At 36.0% G+C, this 20,016-nt stretch overlaps 1 protein-coding gene and 1 non-coding gene across 2 annotated transcripts in view; one reads left to right on the plus strand and one right to left on the minus strand.

Annotated features, from left to right (window-relative positions):
* The window catches only part of AKAP7 (A-kinase anchoring protein 7), a 296,088-nt gene that overhangs the window by 17,359 nt on the left and 258,713 nt on the right, over positions 1-20,016 (plus strand). The gene's annotated exons all lie outside the window — the stretch shown is intronic.
* Positions 5,292-5,393, minus strand: LOC141490272 (U6 spliceosomal RNA). The gene has a single exon (XR_012469127.1). It is a non-coding gene; the product is annotated as a U6 spliceosomal RNA (small nuclear RNA).

Here is a 20,016-nt window from a genome sequence, read left to right on the forward strand (position 1 = left end):
ATGTTGAGGGGGATAAGAAAGAAACAAAAGGGAGGTATAAAAAATGGGGTTTGGATGGTGAACAACAGGCGTTCAGACTCACTAGGATATGTAGGGCATGCCCAAGTGTGATACTAATCAGTAAGTGGAAGGCGCTTGTCTTCTTCCCAAAGGAGGATAGTTCAGGCAGGAGATGGTACAGCAGGACGTAGAAATCAAATCCACATAGGTGCAGCAGAAGGTAGAAATGAAATCCACTGCTCCCTGCTGACTTTCTTCATTTTCCTTCAAGGGACACCTGTAGCAGGAAATGGAAAGTATTAGGTCAGATGGAAGGTTGAGTCTTACTTTCCCTCTTCTAATCAGAAGCTACAAATTAGTTCGGTACAGCAAGAGGTGGATATTGAATCACACATTTGGATGCCAGATGGGGGGGGGGGGGGGTTGGAATGAAAGTTTCCATTCCTTTCACTATATCCCCTCCAAGATCCCACTCTAAAGCTACCTATCCTTTTCTCTTTACTGTCTGGAATATCTGCATCTTAGTTACCAAAAGAGCTTTCACCTTAAACTTTTTCCTTTCTCACTCCCTATATACACTGTACTAACTGAAACCTAGTTCCCTTCTAATGTCACAGGTTTCCTGATTAAGCAGCATCTGATGTACCTTCATTCATACCTCCCAATTCACTGTTCATGTTGGGAAAGTTGTATTACTCTTTGCTTCTCACTACTACTGCCTGGTTTTCCCTCTACTTCCATCATTTGGTAAATTCCTTTCAGGTTTATTTTAATATGAATTGTTCTTGTTTATAGATTATATGCTAATATGAATATATTATTCATATATTTATATATGAATTACTCATTTACTCTCCTACTAGGGCACTTCAACGTACATATTCATACTTCCTTAAAAACCTTAAATTTCCAATTTCTAAACTTACTCATTTCCCATGATCAAGTCTTTCAATCCATCTCAGCTACACACAGATATAATCATATCTTTCATCTTGTTGTCATCTAAAAATGCTCCACTCCCATGTTTATAAACTCTGAAATTCCTTTATCTGTTCATAATCTGCTATAATTCCACTTCTCCCCTTTCTTTACCCTGCCTAACCCTGTTCATCCTCACTGTGACCTCCAATCATTCCACGCCTTAATTCTTTCCCAGATTTCACTCTATGCTCTAAACACTCTCTTCCCTTCCCCATCTTTACCCCTTGATGAACCAGTTCAATTCTATATTGTCTTCTTCTCCCTAGTGTCTTAATCATTTATGCTAAAAAAGAACTTGTCTTCCTAAATCCCAACCTTGGATTACTCCCACCATTCTCTGCTTTTACTATTACTCATGTGCTGAAGAATGAAAAAGAAGAAAGTCACAAAATTATGGTGGCTGGGTTCAGTACAAGTTTATACTACATAATTTCAGTTGATCCTTCTCCATGGAAAGCAATCATTTTACATACACCTCCCTGACTATCTTATTCACCACAACAGCTTTTCTAAACTTTTTCATCACTCTCAAAATTACCATAGCTCCCTCTCTCCCTATTCATGCAATTAAGAACCTTGCCTCATATATTTCACTTCAAAAATTGATGTCATTCCTCAAGAGCTCCCTCTTCTCTCCTGCTTAGTTCACTTCACTGAGATGCCTTCTGGCACTATCTCCTTCTTTACCCTTGACTCACAAGAAAAAGTGATCTTTCTCAATGCCAAGACAAACCTTCTACATAGACGAATGATCCAATTTTTTCATCTCTTCTGCAGCAATTTGCCCCTTCTATCATTCCCACTCTTGTTTGTCTTCAATATCTTCATGTCTACTGACTACTTCCTTATTGCCTACAAGCTTCTCTATGTCTTCCCCATCCTCAAAAAAATTCAAAAAAAAAAAAGAGGAGGGGAAGGGCAGGAAGAAAGAGAGGGAGGGAGGGAGAGAGCAACAGAAAGAAAAAAGAAAGGAAAGAGAAAGAGGGGAGAGAAGAGAGAGAAAGGAAAAAAATGTGTTGTTAAAGATGTTATTAAAAAAGACGAGTATCGGGAAGAGGTTTAGCTCATTAAAAGCATTTTGCAATCTCTTAAAGGCATTGCAAATGGTTCTCATGCTTTCCTCCTCCTCCAGTTCAATACTGGGTTCACTCTTTGTCCATTTGCAATGTTTGTTTAGAATTATGCTATGGCATGAGTCACAAATACCAGGAGTATGATAATCTCCATGCTTTATAGTGCTTGCCAGCAATATTATTCTAATCACAGGATAATAACCTTTCAAGATAGGAACTACACACCCTTTACTGTTGCATCTAAGAATCTATGAACCAACCCACACTGATAAGAAGCACACCATTATTTTTTCAAAACATTAATTTGAATTCCAAAATATTTGAGGAAGTAAATTCTAAACAGAGATAAATTCACCTTATATCTTCAAAGAGTTTATGACCTAATAAGTAGCTTAGAAAAATGTATATATACATGTATATTATTTATACATATATAAGCATATTTATGGGGATTTGGACTGGACCTATAATTTTACTAGAACAGGAAACTGCCAGTGAGGCAATTCTTTCTATCAATGCAGGTCTAAACTCATCTCTGAAATTTATAATAATAGTATTAATATTATATATTATTATATTATTAGAATTCATATCACACTTTAAGTGGGTTTTTTGTTAGGTTTTTGCAAGGCAAATGGGGTTAAGTGGCTTGCCCAAGGCCACACAGCTAGGTAATTATTAAGTGTCTGAGGCCAGATTTGAACTCAGGTACTCTTGACTCCAGGGCCGGTGCTCTATCCACTGGACCACCTAGCTGCTCCACTTTAAGTGTTTTATAAAACACTTTATATATGTAGTCTCATTACATCTTCTCAACAACCCTGGGAGGTATGTGGCATTACTATTCTCATTTTACAGGTAAAGAAACTGAGGCAAAGAGAAATTAAGTGATTGCTCAGATCACAGCTCTACTAAGTGTCTGAGGAAGACAAGATCATATCTTTTTTCTAACTCCATTTCTAATGTTCTGTCTGCTAGACTACCTGGGGTTGTCTAAATCATTAAAAAATCAACTAGGTATATGTGAGAGTCAGAATTAGAATTCATATCTTCTGACTCCTATTTCTTGTAGCCTCTCAAACAGATTTATAGAAAAAAATCTTTTAAAAAAATCTCCTGGATATGATTTCTCTCTCATTACACTCAACTTAGATCAATGTATACCATGGAAACAATGTAAAGACTAACAGAGTGCCTTCTGTGGGGTGGGGGGGGCGGGTAGGGAAGCAAGACTAGGGGAAAAATTGTAAAGCTCAAAATAAATAAAATCTTTCTTTAAAAAGAATAAACTACATGCCCGAGACCCAAAAATAGAATAAAATAAAAATTAAATTAAATTTAAAAAGAAGAAAAAAGAAAAAAAAACCTCCTGGGTTCTATCTCTATTGTTACAGAAGATTCTCACTGTATTCTTTCTCATTCCTGTCCAGTGTTCCATTTTTACCTACATAATACTTTTCATCAATACCATGGTTGCAGCTTGGCTCTTCCTACAAAGTGTGATTCTCCTTTTCATAAAGGTTAAAGGCTTTTTCCTGTATATTTTATGATCTCATTCTGATGGTTTTCACTTACTTGTGACAGACTCCAAGCACAAATTTATGAACCTCTACCTAGACTCTTTATTAATTCAGGTCCATAACAATCCTAAAGCCCATTTTATTTACTAGATAGATTTTTTAAAAAAATTTATTCAATGGTTGAAGGAAACTCACAGAAGTTAGAGAGTGGTTTTGCCCAGCTTCACACAATAGAATATTAGCAAAACATAATCTAACATTTAACTCATAATCTTTCATTAGTTATCAGAGTCAAAAATGCTTGCCAGAGAGAACCTTTCCCAAGTGAAGGAAGGTTGATTTTTGATAACACCTTTTTTCTGACCACCTATTTGAATTTGCAAAAGGTCAAATGGCACAACAGATTCTCATTCTTCTTATTTAATTTGTCTCCTTTGGTCATAATTGATAAATGTCCCAAGTTACCAGGCAGCTGATCTCAAAAGATTGGAAGTCAGGTATAGCCAGAGAGGTGGAATTTCAGGCAACTTAAGCCCCAGCAGAACTGCATCCCAAACATGCACACATTATTAAAGGAAGTTATTAAAGAAGCCTGGATTTTTTCATACTTAAGCAATGGGTCTCTTCTGAGACTGAGAATTGGTAGAATCTTGGATTTAAAAAGGATCATAAAGGCTCATCAATTTGATTCAGCCTTTTAAAATATTTAATGAAACCAAGGCACAGAGAAATTAAATGTTAAACTCAAGGCCACTTCCACTTCATGGAAGAGCTGGACCTGGAACGGGCCTCAGTTTAATGATTTTCCATTTCAAAGGACAAGAAGCATAAGCAAATGATGGAAAATCAAAAGGATAGAACACAAGTAAACCAATAATCATTACCTGAATATATAATACAATTTCAGTTCTCATCCTCCTTTATCTCTCTGAAGTTTTTGATTCTGTTAATTCCCCCATGGCTTCAATGATCAATCAGTCAATCAATTAGCTAGCATTTATTAAGTACTTATTATGCCTCTGCCACTGCTAAGCCCTGGAGATACAAAGAAAGGCACGCTCCCTGCTCTAAAGGAGATTGCAATCTAATGAAACTTTACTTTCTTCCTTTCTGTTTCTTCTGTCTCTTTTGAAAATTCCTCTCCTTCCTAAATGAACACATTCCTCAAGATTCTGTGTGGGCCTGCTTTTTCTCAGCCCTCAAACCCTACATTATGAGTGCTACCTTTGTAATGTCCCTTGAATTCTTCCCTTTTCCATTCCACTATCTCTCAGCATCATAACTGAATCTCCTACCTATATAGTCCCTTATCTCTCTAGTCCATTCTTCACATCTCTATTAGATTAAATTTCCTGATATACAGTTATTGCTATGGTCTTTGCTCAAAAATAATCAGTACTGCTATATTGAATCATAGTTTTAGACATGGAAGGAACCTTATAGGTGACCTAATCGAATTCTCTCATTTTACAAAAGAAATTGAAGACTAGACAGGTGGGTCTATTCAAGTTCAAATAGGTAATAGGTAGTAGAAGTATAATTCAAACAAGTGTCCCCTGATTTCAAATCTAGTACTCTTTCCACTGAAACAGACCTTTTCCCCCCCATAATTAAATCCAAATTCTCTGGCCTAGCACTGTATGTCTCTTAGACCCTAATATTTTATACAGAATCTAAATTCTAGTCAAATTAGATTATTTCAAACATATCCCATAATTCCCTAGTTCTATTCTTCACGAATTTGCATGTCATCCTTGTGAGGAGGCATGCTAATCTTCTCTGTATTGTTCCAATTTTAATATATGTGCTGCTGAAGCAAGCATTCTATATCTATACTCAGGTTCTTCTGCCTAAGATGCTCTTTCTCTGCATTGGTACTGTTGACGCTCTGCTCATGCTTCAAGATTCAGTTTATAATCTCACTTCCTATATGAAAAATTTCCTTATCTTCTCTCTCAAATGACTATAATCTTTGCTACACTGACTTCTTCAAGAAACTCATATGATACAATACATGTTAACTCAAGTATCCTTAAAGCATCCTAGCAGAGAATAAAGTAGACATTATATGGCTAACTAGGACTATTGAGGTTTTTAAGAGGTTCAGCAATACATCCATGATAAATTGTTATGGGGGAAATTTTATAATCATTATTTCTGTTTTTGGTCCATTGGATTTCCTTTGTTGTTCACCTAGATTAGGAGTGTTCATTGATGTTACCTAAAAGTAGTTGTGTCAGAAGTGTGAACCCAGATCTTCCTGATTCCTAGCCATATATTATTAATTAATGGACACATTGTATATAAATAAATATTTGTGGGTTGATTGATTAACATAATACTTAAATATAATGTGAATTTACTTGGATGAGATATTCCATAGAATATTAATCAATATTCACAGGGACTAAGGAATTATTAGCCTGCTTGTTGGTGAATTTGAAGGACTAGCACCTCTGGTATGAAGATTTGCTAAGCCCTTTTCAGGGTTGTTCATCTATTTTTAATGGACACCTGTCACCCAATTCTCACCTGTGTCTCCAAGAGGTTACAGCACAGTGGCAGTCACACCTTGGTAAAACTATTCTGGCAGATGGGCCAAATCAGGTTGTGGGTTTTTCTGTTGAGTTAGAAGGTTGTGTATGAGAGTATATGAAGACCTCCCCCAAGGAGAACAGGTGGATGAAAAATGTATTCCAATGGCCATAAAGGTGTCTAACTAGACATCCAAGATACCAAGGTCATCTACTGCATTCCAGATCATTGATGTTTATCTTGCCATTGGACTTTGATGACTCAAGAGAAGAAAATTATGTCTTCATGCAACTCTACTTCACTTAATTTCAATTAATACACATGATATTATTGGTCCTCTTTGAAAATGAAGAAAAAAACAGTAGGGTTGCTTGTGCTTATCTTTAATAACACTGCTAAACTTTAAATTGCTGCTGCTGCTGCAACTGCTTGGAAATCATACTTTATTTAATTTTGAATTCTCCCTTACTATCCAGATCAAGTGTATCCAACAGGGTCCCTTACTGTGGTGTCCTTTGCATTGCTTGTTGTGCTCCTTGGTAGTGTAGGTTGCAAAAGTACCCAGAGGAGTTAAAAGATTGGACATCCCTAGAAATTGACAGAATTTCCAATAAATGAAGACTAGTTATATTATACTTTGTGATTATCAACATGATTTTATTTTGCTTTATTCCCACAGAAACTGTATTTTTTAAAATAAAAAATGAACTTTCAGAAATAGGTCTAGGGGCAGTTAGGTGGTGCAGTGGATAGAGCACCAGTCCTAGAGTCAGGAGCACCTGAGTTCAAATCTGACTCAGACACTTAATAATTACATGATTGTGTGGCCTTGGGCAAGTCACTTAACCCCATTACCTTGCAAAAAAAACCTAAAAAAAAAAGAAATAGGTCTAGGGGGGAAAAAAGCCCAATTGGAAAGAAACCTTAGTTCCTTAGTTCTACTTTGGGCTAAGCCTTTATATCAGCCAGTAGAGTGATGTCATTTATTTTCAGCATAAAACTGAGAATAAAAAAAGGAATGAATTGAAGGTAAGAATAAGGAACCAAACTCAGTGAATAATTTCACTGTATGATTTCATGAATTAAAAAAGCTCCTGAATAACGAAACTCCCTCTACCACAATTTGTTCTCCAAAGAAAGTTGCCCTGATTACTGACAGGCTAAGTCATTTTCCCAAGATCACATGGCCAGCATGTGTCAGAGACAGGACTTCTGGGCTCCAAGGCCAGCTTCTCATTCTCAAACAATGTGTGTTGGGGGGGGGGGGAGTGGGAGAGAGAGAGAGAGAGAGAGAGAGAGAGAGAGAGAGAGAGAGAGAGAGAGAGAGAGTCTTTTTTTAAGAGTTATGAACTCCCAAGTAGATAGATATATCCAAGCAACTTCATGATTTCATCATTGTAGGGAATTTCCAGTGAGGAAGTCACCTCTATCAATGCAGTTCTGCAACTTATTCTCTTAGTCTGTTATCTGGAAGATGCGCTGAGAGAAGACTGACTGAGAGATAGTCAATAAACATTTATTAAGTTCCCCAAATGTGCAAGAACCGTGTTTATAAAAAGAAACAAAAGACAATCCCTGCTATGAAGGAGCTCCTAGTATGATCAAAAGTACAATAAACAAATATGTACAAATAAATCATATATATAGGATAATTGGAAAATAATTAATGGAGTGATGGTACTAGATTGAGGGGTTGGGAAATGCTTCCTATATAAGATGGGATTTTATTTGGAAATTAAAGAAATCAGAGAAGATAGGAGATGGCAATGAGAAGGGAGAACATTCCAGGCATGGGAGACAAGTTGGGAGCCAAGAGATGGAGTGTCCAATTTATAGAATAGCATGGAGTGTCCTTGGACCAAAGAATACATGGCAGGGAGTAGGTTGCAAGAAGACTGAAAAAGTAGGAGGAGACTAGTTTCTGAAAAACTTTGAGCACCAAACAAGCTTTTGTTTTTGATCCCAAAGGTGACAGGGGATCATTGGGGTTTATTGAAAGAGAGGTAAGATGATTAGATACTTTATCAGAATCACTGTAATGGTTAAATGGAGAATGAATAGGATGGGGAGAGTCTTGAAGCAAGCTGACTCAATAGTCCAAGGGTGAGGAAACAAAGGCAGGAAACAGAGTGGTCATAGTATCAGAAGAGAGAATGGGACCTATTGAGAGATGTTGCAAAGGTGAGATTAATGGGTTTTGGCCAGAGACTGAATTTAGGGGGCAGAGGCTAGAGAGCATGAAGAGGTTAAGACTCCTAATTTTGTGCCTGGAGAACTGGAAAGATAGTAGCAACCTTGACAATAATAGGGACATTTGGAGGAAGAGAGAAATCTAGGAGAAAAGATAATGAATTCAGTTTTACAATATGCTGAATTTATGATGTCTAATCAACATCTAATACTAGACATCTGAAAGGCAGACAGAAATGCAAGACTAGAGGTCAGCAAAGAGGTTAAGGCAGGATAGGTAGATTTGAAAATCATCAGCATAGAGACAATAATTAAATACATGAGAGTTAATGAGAACATAAAGGGATGTACTATTGAGGGAGAAAAGAAGAAAGCCTAGGACAGACCCTGGTGGGACACCCATGGGTGTGAGAAAATTAATTAAGTAATTAATTTAAAATAAAGTTCTTTTCTAGGAAGGGGACAGAAACATTGGGTTGCTTATGCAGAACCAGGGACTAGTTCTGAACTATGGGACCAGTCCAAGAGGCAGAACCTGGATCATATGCAAAGAATCAATGACAACACCATTGAGCTCTGCAGAGTCAACATGATTTTCAGCATTCAGCTTCTTGCAGACCCATATATATTTTTATGCATTCTGGACCAATGTTCCTCGGCATAAATTAACTACCAGTGGACAGCTCCCCATGGATGGCTGCATTCCATTCAAGGAAACTTCCCATTTCAAAGAAGCAGAGAGTATATAACTGTTTTCATTTTATGCATTACAATTGTAGGAACCAATTTTACTTCCTATTGTTACCAATTTTCCTTAATGGTTCTCACTATACATTCACTAAAGTTGATTGCAGTAACAGTCAAGTGTTTGTCAGCAACTCATATTTAGCCAATATAGCTTAGCAAATCAGTATACAATGAACTCCCATTTACTCAAAATGGCTAGGGAATACTGTGTCCCAGTAAATTGAATGCCCTAGTTAATTTAGAGTTCCCTTTAAGAGTTCCCTTTGTTGATTACCAATTTTCAAAAACATAGAAACATTACACCAAAACTAAACTAAAAATATTAAATGATCCTGAAGATGATTCAAGATCTTACAATACATGAGGTCATTATTCTGAGCTTCAATTATTATATAGTATTACAAATGAAGAACAGATAGGAGACTGGGCATAATCTGTACTAGATTTAAGGCATTCTGTGGAAATTTCAGGATATCTTGGATGTGTGCTATATTTTTAAAAAAATATTTGATAGTTTGCTAATTTGTAATTTTTCTTTCACTCACAAAAGTGGAGGATGAAGACAGTATTTGGATTCAGAAAAGTAAAGTTCCATTTGAATTTATAATTCAACTAGAGAAATACATGAGAGCTAATGAGAAGAGGAATTTCTGGGAAACAGGAATGGGATCAATAATAATGTTGCCTTTGTAACTCTCCACTGGTAGTTTGGATTTAGGATTACTTTTTTGTAATATAGCACACTAATATTTGTTATAATTACTCAGTAATTATTGAAATTTTAGGGATGAAGGTAATTGACTCTGCTCCACCAAGAAATGAAATCCCATTCACCACTATTTTTATTACCTGTAATTATGATGTGTTACAAAAGGATATTGGATCTGAAGTTAGAGACCTTGGGTTTGAAACTCAATTCTGTTACTTACTAGCCATGTGGTCCACAATCCAAGTCAAAAAGAATTTCTTAAGCATCTCCTATTTACAAAGTACTATATTAGATGCTGGGGATACAAAAACAGAACAAATTTTCAAGAGTCTTACTGTTCTACTCAGGAAGAGGGATTATGATACATAAACAAAGAAATATATGTACAATAATTTGAGGAGTGCAAGAGTCCTAGCAACAAAGCAGATTAAAAGAAGTTTCCATAGTACATTGACTGACAAATTAGAGCTTCTTGAAGTTAGAGGGAAATAAAAAATAGATTTCAGGTATGGGGAACAGCCACTGTGGAGAGGGAATGCTAAGTTTGAGAAACATCAAATAGGACAGTTTGACTAAAAGAGAGTATGAAGGAAAGAAATATGTGAGAAGCCTGGAAGCTAGGCTACAAATATATTGTAAACGTCTTTAACTGCTAATCTAAATAATTTGTACTTTATTATGAGCAACTAGATGCTACAATGGATATGGATGGAGTCAAATAGTTCAATTGCTTTTTAGTGGTCGTGATCCCTTTTGAAGTTTTCTGGTCAAAGAAAGGGTTTGTCATTTCTTTCTTCAGCCATTTTACAGATGAGAAAACTAAGTTAAGTGACTTGCCCAGGGTCACAAAGTGATAAAGGTTGAATTTGAACCCAGAAAGATGTCTTTGATTCCATACCCAGTGCTCTATCTTCTGGGCCACCTAGCAATTCTGGAATCAGGAAGATCTAAATTCAAATCCTGCTTTGATAATCATTTCCTCTGTGGTCCTAGGCAAGTTTTTTGCCTCAATTTCTTCATTTGTAAAATGGGAGTAGGAATGATAACACATCCCCCAGGGAAGCTGTGAGAATAAGATGATTTCATTTGTAAAGCACTTTTCAAGCTTAAAGTATTATATAAATACTAGTTGTTGTTCTTGTTGTTAGATCATAGATAGAATGTTCAAAGGTGACTTTCCATTCCCTGCAGTCCATCCACTGATAGATGTTAGGAAATCCATGAACTTGAATGTGGAAAAAAAATAGATCTGTATTTCAATAGGATTGGTTTTCTTTTATTTCAGAAACTCTTCTTTAGAATGACTCAGTCATGTATATTAAGAAAATTATTTTAGCAGCTATGTAGAGGACAAGTTGGAAAGAAGAGAGACTGGAGGCAGGAAGACCAGTTGGGGGGCTTCTACACTTCTGTTTTTCAGTTAGGGGTCCTAACAATTTGCTGGACAATATAAACCAGACTCAGAACAGTATAACTCATCCCTTTGAGAGAGTTCATAGTTAAATTTTCAGAATGAGCATTTACACTTCAGAGACTGTTCATCACTACAAATCTGGGCTTGATTTATTGTTTTGTGAATTTCCTAGACTTCAGAAAGTGTTAATAATGCAGCTTAAATCTAAAAGTATCTGCATACTTTTTCACATAACCCAGTTATTAAATGATTTACTAGCACACTCCTGTATTGCTCTATAAACAATGCTTGAGCTCAGAAGAAATGAAGCTCAGAGAATGATAACTGGAAGGCTAATGACTGTAGGATAATAATAACAGTAATGACAACTGACGTTTTATAAAGTACTTTAAGGTTTGCAAAGTGTTTTGCATTCATTTGCTCATTTGAACCTCACAGCACTCATAAACATATTCAACCTTCCTTTGATTTTAGCTACTCCTGTCAAACTGGTAATTTAAGTCATTTTGATTCTCTTGATTAAAGTCTTGTTGGTCAGTTGGGAGGAAAACTTGGGATAACTAAGCTACCCATGAACCCCAATTTGATGCCTCTCAGGATTGCTGTCTTTTTTTGATATTTCTAATTGGGTGATATTTCTAATTCTAAATTAACAGTTTGATATTTGTGGGAGGAGGGGAGCTGCTTCTCAGTTTCTTCTTTTTTTTCAGGTGATTGGGTGAAAGCTGTATATCTATTGGGGAAGGTGGAATTATTAGTGTCTTTGGATGAATACCTGAAAGATGATGGGGGTGAGGTGCATTCCTGGGTTATTAATTACTTGGAGATTCACTTAGATTGGGAAGCTGGAGTTGTGATGATTCTTTTCAGACACTTTTCTTAGGAATTATTCATTTAAAGAGAGATGGTTCGAGGACTGGTCTATGTCTTAAAATGCTCCTTTTAAAGGAATTTTCCTCATGCTAGGTCTGAACATGCTAGTTCAGACCCTCACATCTCACCTGGATGCTGAAACTTCATAAAAGTTTCCAGCTGCTTCCCCTCTCCAATCTATCCACACAGCTGCCAAAATTTCTATTTACAAAGATAAGACTTGTATGATGTTGCATGGCTTAAGGGAAAGAGCCATGGCTTTGGAGTTGGAAGACCTGGGTCTAAATTCCACTTTTAATCCTTACTACCTGTAGAATTTGGGGACATTAAACCTTCTTGTACCTATTTCCTACTCTGCTAAAAATGTTGAGATCCTTTTCAAACAATCAATATTTACTAAGTGCCTTTTATGTACTAAGTTCTGGGGATACAAAAAGAGAGCAAAGACAGACCCTACCTTCAAGGAACTTACAATTCAATAGATAGATTCATTTATTATTTGAATGTATGGAAACTGCTTTCAGTACAACTTTCATTTGGATTAATTTTCTTCTTCAATAAAAGAAACATTTCTATTTAGTACAATGTATGTAATCAATTTTGGTTATCTGTTAATAGTTTTCTTTTAAAGATACTTAATGATGCTTGCCTATTAAAACATCAACAGTTTTTTTTTCCTTCCTCTTAGTAATGTTTGCAAGAAACTTTATGTAGGATTTTCTTCCCTACCTGAATCCCACACCTCACACTCCAGTCTAAGATAATTGGTTGCTTCTAATAAGATCACCTTTGTATAAACAGCAGAAACTGATAAGGACAGACCTCTTATCCAGATAAAAAATATAGAACAAGTATCAAGTTTGTTCTTAAACACCAATCATGAGTTTACAAAACTATTCACAAGATGAACCACACTATACCCTGCCAATAATCAACATTCAAACTTAAGACCATATCATAAAGTAAGAATGTCTTGATCAAAAGTGAGGCAAGAACAACCCATCTTCAAATTGTACTACTGTCAAATAATTTTGCTTGCCACTTTTATACAGATACATATGTGTGTATTGGCATGTCAGTGGTTGGCATAAGATTGAAGAACTCTACAGATCTGGACAAGCTCATCCCTAGATGGAAACACCTAAGGTGGCCTTGGAGATAACTGTGTTTCTTGTGCTTACCATCCATCTGAAATCTTGCCATCTGTATCACAGCCTTTATTAAATACCTTTGAATTATTTGTGATTTGTATGTGATATGTTATTTTCATCTTTTAGTGATGTGGTGGTAATGCTCAACATAAAGCCATCCATTTGTAGAGTATTTGTTGCTAAATGTAGGGGAAAGAAAGACTTATCACTTTTTCTATCCTTCAAATTATAGCCCATTTGCCCCTGACCACATGGTCATATCAAGGTGATTTGAGTCTAAGTAGTTTTGAAGACTCAAATTGAGTTAGATAAAGCTTTAAATATCTACTACTTCCTTTTTATTTTTTCTTAATCTCTGTGTATGTCCTGAGCTTTGGATTCTTACTGACAAAAATGAGTCTACAACAATTTTCTGAAATAAACTATTAGTTAAAATCTAATTTTTCTAGTCACACAGTATATTAAATTAGATTTCTGAGTAGCTCCTGTAGATTGTTGAGTCTCACTGCATTGTCATATTGACTTGAGTTTAGGACATTCTGAAGAGAGGAAAGAGTCTAGTAGACAAAAGCTAGGACTATTTAGAATAAGGCAGTCAAAATGATGAGGGACTTGAACCCATGTCATACTAAAATCTGTTAAAGGAGCTGGGCACATTTAGTCTTCTAGAAGACAGAAGATTTAAGGGAGACATAATAGATGTCTTCAAGTATTTGAAGACATTGTATTGAAATAAATTCAATTCAACAGACATTTATGAAATATTTACTATGAAAAAGGGACTAGCTAAGTGCTAAAAATACAGACAAGTATATGAAGAAACTTGTCAGTCTCACCCATTCCTACCTTACAGAAGAGGAATTGACCTTCTTTGCTCTGGTCCCAGAGAGAAGAACTAGGAGCAAGGGAGGTAATTTCTAAGTTGTCCAAAAATGAAATCGATTGCTAGGAGACATAGTGCATTTTTCATAACTAGAAGTCTTTGAGCAATACCTAAGTGAGTATGCATCAAGAATGTTGTGAAGACCTTGCTGCTCAGGCAAGAGTAAGATTGTAGAAATAATGAGCAGCCAGACTTTAGAAAATCATGGAAAGACATGCATGAGCAGATGCTGAGTGAAGTGAACAGAATCAGAAGAACATTGTACATGCCCAGCAACATTGTAAGGTGGTCAACTATGATGGATGCCCCTCCCCTCAGCAGTTCAGTGATTAAGGATAATCCTGGGAGACCTGTTATGGAAAATGCCACCCATATCCAGAGGAAAAAATGATGGAGTCTGAATGCAGTGCAAAACATGCTATATTCACTTTTTAAAATTTCTTTTATGTTTTTTCCTTTCTTTCTCATGGTTTTTACTTCTTAGTTCTAATCACTCTTTCACAACAGGACTAATAAGTAAATATGTTAAAAATGATTGTACATGTACAACCTATATCTGTTTGTTTGCTGCCATAAGGAGGGGGAGGGAAGAGAAGATGATATGAAAATATGGAACTTAAAAGCTTGTAAAAGGATGAATGTTGAAAACTACATTTGCTTGTAATTGAAAAAAATAAAATTTATATATTTATTTTATAAAAAAGAGTAAGACTGGATGACCTCCTAAATCTTTTCCAAAACTTAGATTCTGTGATCCTATGACCAAATATAACTGTCCTAAATATGCTTTTCTTATAATTTGGACCCCATCATTTTTAGAAAAGCATTATCCATCTTCCCCTGTCCCTAAAGCCTCAGGACTAAGAGTCTATCTAATCATTAGTAAATTAGTAAATTAGGGCTAGCTTAGGTTGGGCATGACATTTATCTACTTTATTCAAACAGTTTCCAAACAGGCTCCTAAAATGTGGAGAATAAAAATTCTTACTGGGCAAGTAAATGATGTTATCTGAATTGTTTCTTGTTAGGTTCCTTCTGATTAGCTTATCCTTACCCAGGCGAATGTTGAAGAGGCAGGAGACAAGGATGGAAAGTTCTTCAAGTTCTCCATTTATTAAACCAAATACAAGTTCTTAAATATCCTGATCCACTCCCACTTCTGTGGCACTCTTCAATCAACCAGTAAAACAACACTCTGGTGCTCGAGGACACCAAGTGATAAAAGTTTACAGTGCTCCCACACACAACAATCCCTTACAGTTCTTTTTATGAATTTTGATAGCAAATGGAAATCTTACTAAATCTTTGAATTCTAATTGCTTTAATTGTTATTCTTCTCCTGGGTCACCTATTTTGGTGATAAAGTAGTGGACCACACACAGTAGTGTCATTAGTTGTAGAGAATTATGAGAAATTAGCATCTCCTTTTATCCTTTGTTAATTTTATATAGAGACCAGAGTAGAGAACCAAACTTTCCTGTACATTTGATTTGTCCACAGGTCTGCTCAGGTAACCCTGAGTGAACACTCTAACTCACTCTGATCAGTCTACAAGGTATAATACACTAGAAGGTGCCCTAAACTTCCTCAGGTTTTCATCAACTTATAAGTTTAACTAAAGTAGACTTCACTCCATGAATTTCTTCAAATATTACATTTTGTTTTAGGGTAGTGTTTTATTCTACTAATTCTGTCCTTAAATTATTTATCTACATCATTAATATATATTAAACTATAAATTCTGGGAAGACGGGATCTATCTATATAAGTCCTCTCTGTATAGGATTTAGCATTGGGACACACCTGAAATCAATACCAATATTATCTGTGTCATTAGCACTGATTTAATATTAGGCATCTCAGAACTTAGTGTCTAGATTTAGGGAGATTTTTAATTCTCCAAGTTGTATATTTTACCTTTTTGTATTCTTTTCAACACCAGTACATAAAATTATTATTTACTAAATACTGCACTAGTGGCTAGATGGATTAATAACTTTGATAGATCTGATAGTGTCTCCAGCATAAGACCAAGTGAAGGAATACCTGTTACACCAGCTTAAGTATTGCAAAGAAGCAATTCTTCACCCCTGGTGAAAGCTACTTCAAGAGAAACATTAACTTATAATATCATCATCTACATACTTAAAGTCAATTGTTATGATAACAAGTTGACTGGATGTTAAAAAAAATCCACCCCCTTATTAGAGATCATATCATAGACTAATAGGGCTAGGAGGGTGTTCATCTCACCTTGCCTCAGGCTCTAAGCAGGACTATACTTGAATCATTCCTGAAAGATAGCTGGTTGGTTCATAAAAGAAAAAAAAACTTCAAAAGTGGCCCTATCTTTTAAATGGTTCAGAGTAATCATAATTGGACGCTTTTGAAAGTTCTTTATATTTCCTAACCCACACACTTCCTGATGTAACTAAAGTCTATTTGTTCTTGGAATGTTTTTTATGAAAACAAAATAGCTAATTATTGATATTCATTCATTCAATAATTGGTCACATACAATAATAATGAACAATAATAAATGATTTAGCACATTCTTTACAGTTTGGAGGCTATTATTAGCCTCCCTTCAACTTTATACCTAATTTTCAGTAAGCTGATTAACTCATTATAAAAACTTTAGAAATGCTAAAATTTAATTTTCATAACCTTGGTGGGGAAGGCAGCTTGGCAGATGAGATTGAATTTTGGCCTTAGAGTAGCGAAGAGTTGGATTCAAATTTTAGTTCTGTTGCATATTGACTGTGTAACCCTACTCAAGTCTTAGAGACAAATTAGCTAAAGTTCCCAAAGTTTCTAGGTGCCTGGTGGCCTTTATATCTCAATAATTTTTTATAGTGCACAAAATAAATACTCAACAGTTCTGTTTATTACATAGGTTAAAATCACTTGTAGCATCTCTGTGAGTTCAATGTAGTGCCATGAAAGTTTCCTCATTGGGATTTTTCTATGTCAATAAAAATCATAGGTCCAATAGTTTTTGTTTTGACAAATCAAAAATAATGGAGAATATTTAACTAGAAGTCGGAATGCACTGCTACAGGAAACATCTAAGGAAGAAAGAAACAAAATATTTTGTAACTTCAGATACACTTTGGAACTACTCATTTTTGCTCACTGTGGTCAACTGTATGACAACTGAGATTTTTTTATGCTGATATTTTTGTTCACTAATTCAATATCTATTAATATATGAATATTTCACTAAAGTAAAACATATTGTGCAAATGGGACTAACAGTACTGGACTTGGTATCTCCTACAATGGAAGCTGTCTGGTTAATGATCATTGAAGGGAGGCTTGAAGATGGGGCTTGTGTACCCAGGCATAGCAAATAAATGCAATTTCAAAATAACAGAGATAGCAAATAGTCCCAGATCCTCAATTAAATTCAGATCCTCCATATTCTTCCTGGATATGAAGCTTCTGCCTCTCTCTTTACACAATATTTCCTCATACTTTTATGACTTTCTGAAACTAAGTCACATTTCTTATTTGAACTCAACCTCCCACTTTTGTTCTCTCTTTTCTATACCTTGCATCTCAAGTAGCAGGGTTCCTGCTCCATATTATGATACCAGAGCTTCCAGTCCTTTCCTGTGGAAGAATGGTTTCTATATGAAGCCTTTCACTGCTCCTTTGCTGAAAGAAGCCTCATCCTATTCTGTGAGAAATTCTTAGTTCATAGCAGATTGTGCCTCAGGTCGTGGGCTGGTTAAGATGAGAAGGAATACAATGTTTTGAAAATTCAGGATAAAAATGATAATTTGGAGTTTTTAAGCTACTCAAAAGACTGGCATAGTAAATAAACAGAAACTGATCTGGAAGGTATAGTCAATCAGTTAATAAGCATTTATTAAGAATCTATGTGCATTATACTGTGGTAATCACTGAGGATATAACAAGGCTAGACTTAGGAGAGAAGTGCCTCTCTTACCCTCACTAGTTGTATGATTATGGGGAATGCACTAAAAAACGAGTTTAGAGATTTAAAACAATGAGAAGTTAAATAATAATAACAATAACAGTACTAGTATTTATATAGCCCTTAAGGTTTGCAATATTGTGCATATGTTATCTTTATGATTCTCACAAAAAACCCAGAAAAGTAAGGGTTATCATCATCTCCATTTAAGATAGAAAAAACTGAGGTTTAGTGCAATTAAATCACTTGCCCAGAGTCACCCAATCTGAGGTCAAATTCAAATTCAGGTCTTCCTGAATTCAGGTTGGCCCAAAGAAGAGATAGGAATATAGTTCTCTTCTATTGTAGAAATGAACTGGCAGGTTTTGTCATCCTAAATTTTTTTTTAATTTTTTAAAATTTTTATTCTGAATAACAAGTCTGGCACACTGTTCCCTGCTCCACCTAGTTGCCCAGGATCACATAGCCAATGCAGATCAGAAGAAGGATTTAGACACATACCTTCTGGACTAAGGACTCTATTCTCTACTACACCATTCTGCCTTTCTAGGTATAGGTTGATTAAATTTGAAGAACCTTATTGAACTCTTTAAAGACTTTAGCCATATTGTGTTGCTCTATTGCTGCGAGTCCTGAAATTCTACAGTTTATGGGGAATTAAAATTGGGTGTGACCCAAAGAGCAAATCAGAAGTATCAAGAAAATATGACTAGGCTATGACATGCTACCAATGAAGAATTGTGTAGGAGATATCTAAGGGGATGTATAAACAAAAAGGAAGATAAATTAGTTTTGCAACAAGAAAAAGGGATGCTGTGACATCCATTCAGTATCAAACTATATAGAAGAGTTTCAGTACTTTACCAGAATTATAAGAGGACATGGACAAAAGTAACACAAGTTCTGATTCTATCATTCCCCCATCAAGATCATCAATAATTCCCTATTGACCCTAGAACAGAATAAACAATCTTTCTGAGGAGCAAATGAAATTGTACATCTAGCAAATAGTAGGGCACTTCATTAATACTTATTTCCTCAAAATTCTTTTCTTGAAGAAAATCACAAAACTTTGGGTAACAAATTTTTGGTCTTACTCATTCTTTAATCCTATTTTCTAATGTATTTTTTGCCATGCTCAGTTTCATTCCTTCATTCTTTTGACAGACTTTAGTTAAACTCCTAATATTGCCAAACACGGTATAAAGTACCAGTGATACAAAGAAAAAAATAAAATAGCCCTTGACCCACAAAGATAATTTGGAACTATGACCAAAGGGCAGTCAGACTGCATACCTTTGATCCAGCAATACCATTACTAGGTCTGCATCCCAGAAAGATCATGAAAAGGACCTACACATACAAAGTTATTTATGGCAGCTTTTTGTATTGGCAAAGAACTGGAAATTGAGGTAATGCCCAACAATTGGGGAATGACTGAATAAGTTGTGGCATGTGAATGTAGAATACTGTTGTGCTATAAGAAATTCAAGTAGGCGGTGGAGCCAAGATGGCAGCATGAAAGTAAGAATTCCCAGAAACTCTTACCCAAAAAAACTCCAGATTCCATAAAATTGTGACTAGTCAAATTCTGGACTTAGTAAAGCAATTTTCCAACCCAAGACCACTTGGTGGATCTGCGGGAATGGTCTTTTTCACCAGGATTGGGGTTGCCACAGCGCAGCTTGGGTTGCAACAGCTTCATGTAGGAGTAAACCAGCTCTAGCCTTCCAGGAACAGCCTGCCATCCACCTGGGTCCTTGGAGCAGGAGCATTTCCCAGACCTCTTGGTCCAGGGAATGCTGAGGACAACTTGGAAGGTCAGTGAGAGTTCTTTGCCACATGAGAGTGAGCTCTGAGTCCAGGCCAGTGCCGGCCTCAGGGCAGCCCTAGAGAAGCTACAGAGCCACCTAGCACCTGCTTCCAGAACAGTCAGCCCACAGATGGTGAGGGTCTGGGGAGAGACTGCAGAGGTCTCTCTGCTGTCCCTAGGGCAA

The sequence above is a fragment of the Macrotis lagotis genome, chromosome 5 (assembly GCF_037893015.1).
Source record: "Macrotis lagotis isolate mMagLag1 chromosome 5, bilby.v1.9.chrom.fasta, whole genome shotgun sequence".
Lineage (NCBI taxonomy): Eukaryota > Metazoa > Chordata > Mammalia > Peramelemorphia > Peramelidae > Macrotis > Macrotis lagotis.